This window comes from Bactrocera latifrons, unplaced genomic scaffold, assembly GCF_001853355.1.
Source record: "Bactrocera latifrons isolate USDA-ARS-PBARC rearing strain unplaced genomic scaffold, ASM185335v1 scaffold_701, whole genome shotgun sequence".
NCBI classification, from domain to species: domain Eukaryota; kingdom Metazoa; phylum Arthropoda; class Insecta; order Diptera; family Tephritidae; genus Bactrocera; species Bactrocera latifrons.
In genome coordinates this window covers 89,071-90,455 of record NW_017537381.1, presented here as the reverse complement: position 1 = coordinate 90,455, position 1,385 = coordinate 89,071, and positions in this window count along the sequence as shown.

The following is a 1,385-nucleotide window of genomic DNA, read 5'->3' as shown; positions in this document are numbered from 1 at the left end:
GATTTGTTTGTTTTATACTAACCATTTTGCTTGCATATTCTTTCGTTAAATTTATGAAAATTTTCATAGGCGAGGAAAGTGGATGGAGCTTTTGGGGGTAACTGACACCCCAAAAAAGGAGCTATTCGCCTGCCAGCGCCATTTCTTGTTCCGGATGAGGAACAAATTAAGGTTAAGTAAAGGCGCAGTCCCCGATAGTAATTTGTACGCACCCATAGTGGATGTAATTCCAAAAAATTATTTAGTGTTTGGAATAGGTTCGAGGATGGAGTCATGTGTAGAAGTTCACGCAAGTGAGGAAAGCTTTCTGATCGCCATTCACTTGGGAGTGGCCAGAAACGCTTCTTTTACATATGACTCAAGCAGCTCACGACTTTCGGTCCTTGACCAAGTATCCTCTAGGTAGCCTTAGAACATCCGTTTGGGACCCGCCACGTAAAAAAACCACCCCAATGACAACGCAACAACAACCTCGGATGAGAGACCCCACTTTTGATGACGAAATAAGGACTACGAATTGAGGGCATGCACCTGGAAATTCCGGTCCCTTATTTGGGAAGAAGCCGCTGCCCAGCTGGTTGATGTCCTCGTGAAAATAAAGGCTGATATCACCGCCGTCCAAGAAATGCCGTGGACGGGACAAGGACAGAGACGAGTAAGTCCTTGTGGCATTTACTACAGTGGCCATATAAAGGAGCGCAAGTTTGGTGTGGCATTCGTGGTGGGAGAGAGACTTCGTCGTCGAGTACCCTCATTCACCCCGGTGAATGAACGTCTAGCCATAATCCGCATCAAAGCGAGGTTCTTCAACATATCGCTGATTTGCGCCCACGCCCCGACGGAAGAGAAGGACGATGTGACCAAAGATGCCTTTTATGGGTGCTTGGAAAGCCCTTATGAGAGCTACCCTCGCCACGATGTCGAAATCATGCCAGGGTGGGCAAAGATGGTATCTTTGGCACTACGGTTGGTATATTCAGCCTCCACGAGGAAACATCCCTACATGGGTTGAGGCTGATCGACTTCGCCGGGGCCAGAAATATGGTTATCTGTAGTTCTAGATTCCAGCATAAGAAGATTCATCAAGTTACCTGGCTGTCTCCGGATCGAAAAACSGCCAACCAGATCGATCATTTTGTGATAGACGGAAGACACGTCTCCAGTGTTTTAGATGTGCGTGCACTGCGAGGTCCTGACATCGACTCGGACCACTATCTTGTTGCAGCGAAGATTCGCACGCGCCTCTGTGTAGCAAAAAACGCACGCCATCAAACGCAAGGAAGGTTCGACRTCGAGAAGCTGCAATCACAACAGACAGCCGAACGATTTTCTACTCGGCTTGCACTCCTGCTCTCTGAGAGCACTCGTCAACAACTCGGTATAAG